Source organism: Panthera uncia (assembly GCF_023721935.1).
Source record: "Panthera uncia isolate 11264 chromosome C1 unlocalized genomic scaffold, Puncia_PCG_1.0 HiC_scaffold_4, whole genome shotgun sequence".
NCBI classification, from domain to species: Eukaryota; Metazoa; Chordata; class Mammalia; order Carnivora; family Felidae; genus Panthera; species Panthera uncia.
The window spans coordinates 41,303,397-41,316,520 of record NW_026057585.1 but is presented as its reverse complement, the minus strand read 5'-3'; the positions used below and the strand labels follow the sequence as shown (position 1 = coordinate 41,316,520).

General features: G+C 34.3%; 1 protein-coding gene across 1 annotated transcript in view; it reads right to left on the bottom strand.

The window, feature by feature from the left end:
* Positions 1-13,124, bottom strand: part of PIGK (phosphatidylinositol glycan anchor biosynthesis class K) — a 128,737-nt gene that overhangs the window by 64,182 nt on the left and 51,431 nt on the right. The window lies entirely within an intron of this gene.

Here is a 13,124-nt window from a genome sequence, read left to right as displayed (position 1 = left end):
TGAATATTACAGGGTATTATTTTATTGAGAAATGTTTCCTTCTGATGAAATTTCAAACTATGAATGCCAAAGGCCATTAAAGTCAAGTTGCGTTTTTACATCTAAGGTCTCAGTGGGATTTCTCATATTCAGAGCCAACTTACTGGCAACTTTCATGTACTCTTTATTACTAGAAGTTACCTAATTTCTAGATATTCAAGGTTTTATTATGTCCAATTTTCAACAAATGAGAAAGAAAAAACTACTCTTAACACTAAAATCATACAAGATATATTTTAATCATTTCTGTGACTTAGAAGACTTATTACAGTGTTTTTGCATAATAGAGAGAAATCATTATGAACATTAGTTACTTTTTAAAGCATAAATTAAGCTCTATCATTAGATACAAAGATTTAAAGGTATATATCATGTTTATACAAAGCAATTAGCCAGTCACAACTCCTTGTATTGCAAGCAACAGAAGCTGAGGGTAGAATTTCTAAGCCACAGATTACTTACACTCATAATCTATGCCTCACCATAGAGCTCATTATTACCTGCTTCAGTACCTTACAGCAAAGAGCAAGAGTGCCCTACAGCATGCAGTCTTTGAATCAACTAACAGAAATCTAAAATACTGTGTTCCTACTCCATCTCTCACTATACTTATGTTTAATATACGTATATTTGGTATAAAAGTAAACACTTACAAAATCATATATACTAATTTTAGTACAACCCAGTTTAAACTGTCTACCAAGTGTCTGAATCTCTGACTGACAGTGTTGTTCAGACCCACTAAACTAGCCCACTACTACTCAGTGTGATCCAAACTAATTCTCAGCCAGCATCCACACTTACTATTATCATGTGACAAATTCATGTATTCTGAGATCATATCCTTTGAACTGTTATTTCATTAATTTTCATTTGTTTATCACTTTAGATAAATCATATTAGAAAACATCAATTAACATTAGAAGCTGATCCCATAAGATGAAGAACAAAGAAAGGCTCTTAATATCCAAGTTAAAATGAGGTTGATCAATCTTACAGAAAAAAAAAAAAATCTGTAACAATATGCATGCTTTCCTTAGTATAGGTACTTTCAGAATAATATGTAAAAATTTTATAGAATTAAAGAAAGGACAAGTCTGGAATATTATTGAGTATAACAAGAACTTTGTATAACTGAATCTCAAACAAAGATGGAGAATGACAGAACTAGTCAATGTTGCATAGATTAAAGTTATTTGCAGCTCAAATAAAAATTACTAATAAATGTTTGTTTCATGAAGAAACAATATGTTCCCTTTCTCACATAAATATTTAATAACTATACTACCAAGACATAGTCAAAATCAAACATGTTTTCAATTTCCTGGTTTTTATTTTTATGACAAAATTAATTTTAAAAGAAGCATTTTTAATTACTTGTTACCTTGTAGAAATTTCTCTATTACACTTATAGAAAAATGTACTTTAAATAGTATTTATTATATCAATTTAATGAAAACTCACATAAATGACTTTACTTGCGGTTTTTAGGTACGGTTTTCAAATTATCATGACATTTCTAATTATCATTAATTACCCCTGGGAGAATCATAATATTCTAATAATTTTATAGCCACATCCCAAAATTGATGTCAATTATGAAGGATATTGCTGGCAAAGAACTCATGACCCTGTACTTTACCAGGTTTATTCCCCCCCCCCCCACACACACACAATAAAATCTATATAGTTTCACACTAACAATACCATATTGGAATGAGTGTCCTAAGAGACTGATAGGCTACAACAATAAGCTAATATTTACAAGATAATGACTGCTAAGATTAAAACACAATGAAATTAGCAGAGAGCCTGAAATAGAGTTTAAAAAAAAATCAACTACATGAGTTAAGTATGGAAAGGCCAAACTAACAATAATTCCTGTCAATGAGCAATATGTGAGGCATGGCTGATAAAAATGTAAACCAAACTATATAAACAGTGCTACAGAGTATACCAAAAAAGATGGTAACACTCCCACTGTATCTTTTGTACTGGAGGAGAGACGTCAGTATGGCTGCCATGAGTTTTACTTGGCATGCTCTTAAAAAAGGTATTGATGGGGCAGCTGGGTGGCTCAGTCAGTTAAGTGTCCGACTTCAGCTCAGGTCAAGACTTCATGGTTCATGAGTTTGAGCCCCGCCATCAGGCTCTGTGCTGACAGCTTGGAGCTTGGAGCCTGCTTAGGATTCTGTGTCTCCCTCTTTCTCTGCCCCTCCTCAGCTCATTCTCTGTTTCTCTCTCAAAAATAAATAAACATTAAAAAAAAAAGGGCACTGATAAAGTTGCTCATTTTTATATATTATCCCTAATCCTCACAATAACTCTGAAGGGAGAGAGTAGATCACCCTTTAAGAGATAAAAATATCTGAGTTTCAGAGAGATTAAGTAATGTGCCTAAAGGCAAAAGCAGATAATTAAACCAGAATTTGAATGCAAGTCCATTCACCTCCATACTCTTTCTACTGCATCAGATTGCCTTAAAGGTTCCTTCTAGCACTAGGATGTACAATTTAGCAACACTTCATCTGTAGAATACTTGAAAACCAGGCAACAAGGCATACCATGATTTCAATAAAAACGGCAATTTCTGAAATGGGACTACAGATTTATATTACTAATATAAATGTCTTCTACCTCTTGCTTTACCTACTAGCTACAACCCTGAAGTGTTATATATAAATCAATTTTAAAAGTATTGAATCCAAAAACAAATAATCCAGTGAAGAAATGGGCAGAAAACATGAATAGACACTTCTCTAAAGAAGACATCCAGATGGCCAACAGACACATGAAAAGATGCTCAACATCACTCCTCATCAGGGAAATACAAATCAAAACCACACTCAGATATCACCTCACGCCAGTCAGAGTGGCCAAAATGAACAAATCAGGAGACTATAGATGCTGGCGAGGATGTGGAGAAACATGAACCCTCTTGCACTGTTGGTGGGAATGCAAACTGGTGCAGCCACTCTGCAAAACAGTGTGGAGGTTCCTCAAAAAATTAAAAATAGACCTACCCTATGACCCAGCAGTAGCACTGCTAGGAATTTACCCAAGGGATACAGGAGTACTGATGCATAGGGGCACTTGTACCCCAATGTTTATAGCAGCACTCTCAACAATAGCCAAATTATGGAAAGAGCCTAAATGTCCATCAACTGATGAATGGAGAAAGAAATTGTGGTTTATATACACAATGGAGTACTACATGGCAATGAGAAAGAACGAAATATGGCCCTTTGTAGCAACATGGATAGAACTGGAGAGTGTGATGCTAAGTGAAATAAGCCATACAGAGAAAGACAGATACCATATGTTTTCACTCGTATGTGGATCCTGAGAAACTTGACAGAAACCCATGGGGGAGGGGAAGGAAAAAAAAAAGAGAGTGGTTAGAGTGGGAGAGCGCCAAAGCATAAGAGACTCTCAAAAACTGAAAACAAACTGAGGGTTGATGGGGGGGGGGGGGGGGGGGGGGGGGGAGGGGGGGATGGGCATTGAGGAGAGCATCTTTTGGGATGAGCACTGGGTGTTGTATGGAAACCAATTTGACAATAAATTTCACATATTAAAAACAACAACAACAAAAATAGTATTGAATCCAGGGGTGCCTTGGTGGCTCAGTCAGTTAAGTGTCCTACTTCAGCTCAGGTCATGATCTCATGGTGAATCTGTGCCCTGTGTCAGGCTCTGTGTTGACAGCTCACAGCTTGGATGGAGCCTCCTTCGGATTCTGTGTCTCCATCTCTCTCTTCCCTTCCCTTGCTCATGCTCTGGCTCTCTCTCAAAAATAAACATATATTTTAAAAAATATTAAATCCAGGAAGGCCTGGGTGGCTCAGTTGGTTAAATGTCCGACTTCAGCTCAGGTCATAATATCACAGTTCTTGAGTTCAAGACCCACACTGGACTCTGTGCTGACAGCTCAGACCCTGGAGCCTGCTTCAGATTCTGTGTTTCTCTCTCTCTCTCTCTCTCTCTCTCTCTCTCTCTCTCTGTCCCTTCCCCCTGATGCTCTATCTCCCTCAAAAATAAACATTAAAAAAAATCATAAAAATATTGAATCCAGTTTTCCCCACTGACAAATTATAAATGAAAACTGCTCTATCTCTATTACTAATTAATCACAAATAATCTTCACACACCTTAAGATTTTTATGAACCTTCAATTTTTTGATTATGTATTTAATAATATGCTAAAATATGCCAGAAGAGTAGCAATTCAAAAAGATTTTGTATTTACCTATTTTTTTAAAATTCCATATTATTACATTTATTAAAGCAAAACAACTTACATATAGAGAAAAGTTTTTATCATCCTTTTTTAAACTGAAAATTCAACATGAAAAGTCTATTTCTCCTGTCACTGATCTGAAGAAACAAATATCACAATTTATTTGAAGATACAAACTACCTCTTCAGCATTAAAAAAAAAAAAAAAAAAAAAAAATGAGTGTTCCATATGTACAAACATGTAATTCTACTGCCATCTTCTGGTTAAACACAATTTCCCAATTCTTTGTAGTACTCCAAATAAGAAACTTCCAGATATAAAAATAAGTACTTTCTAATACTAGATTAATAAAAGAAAAATAGATAATTTTTGCAAGTGGCCAAAATATGTCATAAATAGAATTCTAGCAGTTTTTATTGGTATATGTGATATGTTCTGTCAGTAATGTTAAACAATTATTAAGCACTTTACTATATTTGAGCTCAGAATCAAGAGCTCAAAGGAAAATAAAAATTAAGTCTCTTAATAACCTTATAAAATGAAGTTATTATTCCCATTGACAGGTAAGGGAGCTGAGAATTGAAGAAGTCATGTGGTTTGTCTAAGGTACACAGCTAGTAAAAGGCAGAGGCTCTAAAGTCAGGAGCTGACTGATTCTAATGATGTGTCTTTTATTATGCTATGATATCCTCCATAATGTCAGATAACAGACATTAAGTTGATTTAACTAAAGCTTAATTCACTGGAATTGAGCAACAAAATATCATCATTTGTAAGGAGACCAAGTGAGTCACAGAACATAGAATCAAAGAGTTAAACCTTAAAGTTCACACAATCTACTTTCCCATATAATTCAGAACTTAATTGCTTAATAGTTTAAGTTCTAATGTTCTATTTTATAAAAAATACCATATCATTTTTAACTTTATTTTCAATTTACAACTTTTAGTTCTATATATTTCGCATTTAAATTAAAATTAACTTTGCTTTGATCAGTTTTAAAAATTAGTAACACTACTTGGAAATTAGTATCTCTAGGAAACATAATATTTACTAATTTTTACTCAGGGAAATTTTTTTAAAAATTTCTTTCTTTTTTTTTTTTTATTTAAAAAAATTTTTTTTTTTTAATGTTCATTTATTTTTGAGACAGAGACAGAGCATGAACGGGGGAGGGTCAGAGAGAGGGAGACACAGAATCAGAAACAAGCTCCAGGCTCTGAGCTGTCAGCACAAGGCCCGACGCCGGGCTTGAACTCACGGACCGCGAGATCATGACCTGAGCCGAAGTCGGCCCCTTAACCGACTGAGCCACCCAGGCGCCCCTTTAAAAATTTCTTTTATGTTCATTTATTTTTGAGAGAGACAGAGCGTGAGCAGGGGAGGGGCAGAGAGGGAGGGAGACACAGAATCTGAAGCAGGCTCCAGGCTCTGAGCTGTCAGCACAGAGCCCAGACGTAGGGTTCAAATTCACGAATGTGAGATCATGACCTGAGCTGAAGTTGGAAGCTTAACCTACTGAGCTACCCAGGTACCCCAGGGAAGTTTTACTTATACAAAGGGATATAATACTATATTCTGCTATATACTATTTACATACACTGATTTCTTGAAAGTCATAAACCAACTCAGTGAATGTTTTTGCTTAATTGTAGGTAGTGAATTAAACTGCTTTAAAAAACCTGCCCATAAAATTATCAGCACATTTGAAACTATAACAATAAACTATAACAATAAAAACTTTAATGAATGCAAACTGACAAGGCTAATTATCAGTTTTGTCTTTATAAATCAAATAATCACATCTAATTTATGCTCTCAAATTCCACTTTAATAAGTTCCTGAATGACTATAGTTACTAACAGTTACAAATAACAATATAAAATAAATGGCCAAATAAGATGCTCAGGATAATACAGAATTATATTGGTGACTAAATTAATCACTTAAAAAAGCACAGTAGTATGTAGAATAGTGGAGGAGAAATCCTATCAATTATCGCTTGAATGACATTGGTGAATCTCTGGTTCATAAACTTTCATAATCATTTTATAATCTACCATGAGCAATATTCAGTGAAGTATTTCATCACAAAGTTTCATATTCCTCAGTCTATTTTGTCCAACTCCAAAACAGATGTTTCTACTAAATATGTATACTTAAATTTTTATTTGATTTCCTAGTAAACACTATAGAGACTAGAATTCATATACTCAATGATATAAGAAATTCTATAGTAGGTCCTTTACATTTCCATATAAACTGTGGAATCAGTTTGTAAATCTCTACAAAAAAAGCCTGCTGGGATTTTGACTGGGTTTGAGTTGATCAACATTTAGATTCAGTGCGACCCCAGAATATAGTCACAATATAAACATTTACTGCACTTCCATAGTTGAGTAACAAATAAAGTATAAACTTTTAAAATATCACTTAAAACAGCATCAAAACCAAAAATAGCTAGGAATAAATTTAATAAAAAGTGTAGAGGACACCTACAGAGAAAACTTAAGCAATGCAGACATTATAGGAAAATTATAGAAATTATAGGAATTCTAAATAAATGTAGAGATATGTTCATGAACCAGAGGATTCAATATTGTTAAGGTATCCATACTCATCAAATTAACATGGAGTTGATCCAATCCCAATCAAAATCTCAGCAGGTTTTTATTTTATTTTATTTTTTTTGTTTTTATAAATTGACAAACTGATTCTAAAGTTTCTATGGAAACACAAAGGATCTAGAATAGTCAAAATAACCTTGAAAAACTGATTTGTAGGGTTTATACAAACTAATGTCAAAACTTACTATAAAGCTAAAATAACAGTATAATGCTGTTACGTGTAAACAGATATATAGTTCAAGACAACAGAATAGAGTCTAGAAATAGACCCACATATATGGTGGTCATGTGATTTTTTACAAAAGTGCCAACATAATCCAATAAGGTTTCGATCTTTTCAATACACAGTGCTGGAATAACTAGGTATCTATATGGAAAAAAAATGAACCTCAAACCCTACTTACCACTATACTCTAAACTTAAAAGTAAATCATAGCTTAATGAAAGCTAAAACTATAAAACTCCTAGAAGAAAATAAAGGAAAGTCTTTGTGACCTTGTGTGAGATAAAGAATCCTTGCACAAAGGACATTAAGCATAAAGAAAATATTGATAGATGAACTTCATCAACATTAAATCTCCTACTTTTCAACAGACATTAAGGATAGGAGAGGCAAGCCAAAGACTAAGAAAAATATTTGCAGTACATATATCTGACAAAGAACTAGTATGTAAAATGTATAAAGAAATCTTATAATTAAGAAGAAAGCAAACCCAATTTTTCAAAAATGAGCAAAGGCTTGAATAGATGTTTCATGAAAAATGAATTAACAAGCACATGAAATAATGCTGAACATCCTCAGTCATCAGGGATATACAAAGTAAAATCATAATGGTATTACTACACACCTACTGGAAGAGCTAAAATTAAATAGATAATACCACATATAATTAAGAATATTGAACTACCTTTGTGGGAATGCAAAACGGTATAGTGATGGCGCTCCTGAGTGGCTCAGACGGTTAAGCATCTGACTTTGGCTCAGGTCAAGATGTCACAGTCTGTGAGTTAAGTGCAGAACCCGCTTGGGATCCCCTGCCCCCCCTCTTTCTGCCCCTTCTCCTCCCCCATTTGCAATGGCATGTGTGTGCTCTCTCTCTCAAAAATAAATAGACATTAAAAAAAATTTTTTAATGGTACAGTGACTAATGGAAAATAGTTCAGAAGCTTCTTACAAAGTTAAACCTACATTTTATATGAACCAACAAACCTACTCTTGAGTGTTTATTCAAGTAAAATGAAAACTTATGTTTGTATGTAACTGTTTACAGTGGATTTATAATTGCCAAAAAATGGTGGGCACAAACAAATATCCTTCGGTTGGTGAATGGATAACCTGCATCTCATGCATCTGTAGTTTGTGTTCTTTTTTATTGCTGAGTAGCATATAGCAATAAAAAGAAAACAAAACGACTGATACATGTGACAATAGAGATGAATCTGAAATGCATTATGCTAATAAAAGAAGCCAAACTCAAAAGGGTATAAAGTATGATTCCATCTATATGACATTTTGGAAAAGGTAAAACCATGGGGACAGAAAACAGATCAGTGGTTTCCAAGGATACTGGTAAGAGACTGGACAGAAAGGGGCATAAGGAAATTTCTTGTGGTGATGGTTGAGCATGGTGATTATCCAGTTGTATGCATTTGTGAAAATTCTGAACTATATACTAAAAAGGGTGATTTTACTGTAAATAAATTATACCTCAATTTTAAAGACTCAAAACAATTGGACAAACTATAGTTGTACACAACATAAACGAACTCCAAAACATAATGTTAGCAAAAGAATCAAAACATAATGTTTAGGGATACATACTTAGGTAATATAAAATGAAAAGCAAGAAAGTAAATTCTGTAAAAGTTAGTATAGTGGTTAATTTTGATGAGGAGGGAGAGGGCAGAGATTGGGAAGGGCACAAGGGTTGGGAGCTTCCAGTGTACCAGCATTGTTCAATTGTTCCGGTGATTACACGAGTAGTTGTTTTGTGATAATTCACTGAGCTTTCATTTCATTTCATTTCATTTCATTTCATTTCATTTCATTTCATTTATTTTATTTTATTATTTTATTTTATTTACTTATTTATTTAGAGCAAGCTAGAGAGGGAGCATGAGTGGAGGAGAGCCAGAGAGAGAGGGAGAGAGAGGATTCCAAGCTGATAGCATGGAGCCTGATGCAGGGTTTGATCCCATGACACTGGGATGCTGACCTGAGCTGAAAACAAGAGTTGGACATTTAACTGACTGAGCCACCCAGGTATTCCTATATTTTATACCCTTTAAAAAGAAAGCAAGCCAAGTAGTTCAGGGTAAATTATAGGAGAATTATAGGAGAATAAAATAAGAAGATATATTTCTTAGAAGTATAAGGCTTTCCTAGATTCCTATCTTGGCTCTACCATTTGTTTGACCTTAGGCAGGCTTCTTAACCTTTCTCAGCCTCAGTTTACTCATCTACAAAATGAAAAAATGCCTCATGAAGTTATCATGTGGATTAAAAAAAGATTAATATAAATACGCCTCAGGATATCTACCTAGCTCCCAAGACCCTTTTTGGGGGTTCATCTTGTAAACATGAGGTGGTCTCCCAAGCAGCCACGATTTTGTGTTGTATGATCCCACTACTGCCCACCTCGACCCAGGGTGGATATCTGACCCATGCTGGGCTAATCATGAAGCCCTCTGGGGAGCTTAGAATCGGAAATGAGCAACTATATTCTCTGTCTGGGCGTTATCATCAACAGAAGACATACAAATCTCCACAGCAGTGGTGTACACATATTTTATCCCCTACGTGGCCAGAGCAGAAGAGAAAGAAAAGACTAAAACAATGGTGAGATGGAGAGAGTGCTGCCTGTGTTTCTGACTGATATCTGGTTCCTGTTTCCACTCCCTTCTGGGGGTCAGTCCTTAGGTTCCATAAAACACAGAATATCTGTATAACAAATGTCCTTTAAAAAAATGTAGCTCAGGTTGGATTCTATTATTACAACTCAACAGTCCTAGCTAATGTGATCATATAAAGCATTAAGCACATAGAAAGGGCTTAAAATATGATGACTATGGCAGCAACTGTCTGAACTTTGATCTATGTGAGGTGGGGACTTCCTTAACAAGCCCTTGGAAGAAGCCTACTCTGGTGTCCAAAACACAGACTGACCTTGAGGAGGCTGTATCTTACCCTTCTGTTGGAGGTCTGTAAGGAATCTGTAAGAAAACAGTCCTGTCTCAAATTTCCTGCTAAGCCCAAAAAAATTTCAATTGCTGAAGATTGCTTCAAAAAGAAAGAAATTCTAGTATAATAGGATAAAATTACAACAAAATAGCATTCACAAATAGAATCAAGTGCCTAAATTTAAAGCCTAAAGCAGAAGTCAGACTAGGTGAGTTTTCATCTAACTAACCAGGATAAAAGATGAGCATTTGCAATTAATATTGTCCTGGATTCCATTTTTTCTTGGTCAATGCCTACTGAATTTAGAACTTCTATGTTTTGTAACACTAAAACATGTCTATCTTTTGACATCCACAAGCTGGAGACTATTTTCCCTATACAGTGAGGACATAAAACTGGTATTCTGAGCTAACACAGACTTATTACTAGATTCTAAAAAGTCCAACTCTTTCAGGAGGGCAGGCTATTGTCTCCATACTCATCAAAGTCAACCTGTGTATACTCAGATGAAGCAGTTTAGAATCAAGTTATATAAGCCACACTTAATGCAGTCAGTCCTTATTTTATATCATTTTTTTACAAATAATTTAATCACATAATTACTAAGACACAAGCAGAAACAAGGTGTTGTTACTAACTTTATGATTATACTCAATATCTATTTCAAAAGACACATAACAATAATTTCATACAGCTACTACAGCCAATTTTAGGTACTAAGATTCTCCATTATAGCTGTTTACTCTAGTATACTTATATGCAAAATATGAAATATGAATCAATTCTGTTGTTTCCCAGCATGTAGAAAGTAATAACTTAAAAGCATAACTGCCAATTTTAATAACTAACAGTGACTATATTGATATTTTTAACCTAAGATCTGAAAAAATACATACACATCCTAACCCATAATTTCCTTAATAAAATATTTTTTGTGATATCTAACCTCTCATGAATATACTCTTCTCTAAACAAATATCTGATTGCCATTCATATTTATATAAATACTACCTACATACAATGAGATAATATTTGTAGCATCCATTTCAAAATTCCTGACGCATGTTGGAAATTTAATTCTCCTAATTGGATAACATATACCAATTATCATGAAACCATTTGTACATAATATTCAAAATAAAATTTATTTATAAACACTAGAGGGTGCTGTAATTCAACAATGCCCGGTGCCTGGCTTTGAGGCTCAAAATTTTCTCCTCGATTAAAGATAAATTAAGATAATTTTCAGCACCAACAATTTCTGCTCTTGAACTAATACACAAAGATAATTTATGAGCCAAAATTCCATTCCTCCAAAACATATAATGAGACTTAGTAGATTCCATTGAAATCATTTTTTATTGTATACTTATTGCATATTTAATATTGTGTTAAGTGGAGAAAATAGAAAATTAGTAAAGGAAAAAGTATAAAGATGGTCCTTGCCTTTACAATGAATTAATGCAATGTTCAGATGGTTAAGAGAAGGTGTATCTTATAATTTCATAGGCTTAAATTCAAGGAAAATTACAAAATGAATTTGGTAAAAGACATTTCAATTTTAGCTGCTAAGTGTTAAGATATAATTTAGCTGTTTTACAAAAGTAATGTGAAATTTAGTATTTCAAATAAGTAGGGGCACCTGGGTGGCTCAGTCAGTTAAATATCCAACTCTTGATTTCAGCTCAGGTCATGATCTCACAGTTCATGAGTTCAAGCCCTCCATCAGGCTCTGTGCTGACAGTACAAAGTCTACCTGGGATTCTCTCTCCCTCTCTCTAAATAAACATTAAAAAAATACAATAACAAATAAAAATGCTGTAGAATATCATCTGATCTCTTAAAAAATATTTTTAAGCCAATAAGCTATAGGAAATTGGAAAAGACCTAAGGCTTTGAATATCCAAAATAGGAAATAATTAACAATAATATCAATTTTAAATCTTCAAACATTCATTTTGTAATTTTTAAACTTATTCCTAAAACATTCATAAGCTCAATTACAAGTCTTTGAAATTTTCAAAGTTGAGAGTAATTTATGTTGCCAGTTAGCAATCCAGAAAAGTTCTCAGAAGTATGAGTTTCCAATAGACAGCATTAGACAATCACAAATAACAAAGTTAAATGCCTAGTAAAATATATCATCCATATATTTCAAGAAATGGTTATTAACTGAGACACTATTTAATCCTAACAAAGCATTTTTCCTTTGAAAATGTTTACAGGGGGAAAAAAAATGAAATGTTATAAATATTTCTAAAGTTCGCATACCCCAAGTCAACCCATTTCTCTCAATCTCTCTCTCCGGTCTGTGCGCTCACACACGCATACATACACACCTACACGTGTGTGCAGGCATGTATACTCACCGCACACTCACACACCATCTACTCCCCAAGAGAGGGTGTATATCCCTATCTCCCTCATTCCTTTCCCTAATGAATTACCAAGAGCCCCCAAATAAATCCAAAACCGTGGCACCTGTTGATGAGACAGTCCCTCCAAATTTACAATAGCTCCAGATAAATTGTTTCAGATTAACATAATGTAACACTAGAGAAAAACCAGAGATACCACTGAACCAGGCTCACAAACCACCCAGACTCTAGGAATCAAAATACATGGCAGAGAGAGAAGTAGCCTTACTGCTGGAGCCCAAAGAAATTCTGAACATGGAAATGATTATTTAAAGTTTGTATTTGGCTCCTATGTTCTTTTGGTGCTCGCTTCCCCTTTTTATGTTTATCTGCCTTATACCTGCCGGATTCCTTGGGCCCTTATTACACCCAGCTGCCAACTTTCCTATTCAGTGTCACATCATGTAACAAACACTTTCTATTGCAACAGGTGAAAGCATACACACTCATTAGAGTGGTAATGTTTGAAAAGTTCACATACCTGCCCTTTCATGAAGGTTTTCTGAAACCTTTTTTATGCACACCTCCACTAAAGAAAAGTAATGGCTCTAAGAAAGTCAGTTACAAGGAAAGTTTTAGTCCTTTTGAGCCAGTCTCAAATTGCTACTATGAACATTGTA